Here is a 277-nt window from a genome sequence, read left to right as displayed (position 1 = left end):
TTTCTGATGGCTGAGTAATATTCCATTGTATATATGGACCACATCTTCTTTATCCATTCATCTGTTGAAGGGCATCTCTGCTCTTTCCACAGTTTGGCTATTGCTGCTATGAACATTGGGGTGCCTATGGCCCTTCTTTTCACTACATCTGTGTCTTTGGGGTAAATACCCAGTAGTGCAATTGCTGGGTCATAGGGTAGCTCTATTTTTAAATTTTTGAGGAACCTCCACACTGTTTTCCAAAGTGGCTGTACCAACTTGCATTCCCACCAACAGT

Source organism: Mirounga leonina, unplaced genomic scaffold, assembly GCF_011800145.1.
Source record: "Mirounga leonina isolate KUSES-001 unplaced genomic scaffold, KU_Mleo_1.0 Mir_86, whole genome shotgun sequence".
NCBI classification, from domain to species: domain Eukaryota; kingdom Metazoa; phylum Chordata; class Mammalia; order Carnivora; family Phocidae; genus Mirounga; species Mirounga leonina.
The sequence above is the reverse complement of the archived record's forward strand: the minus strand, read 5'-3'. Positions refer to the sequence as shown.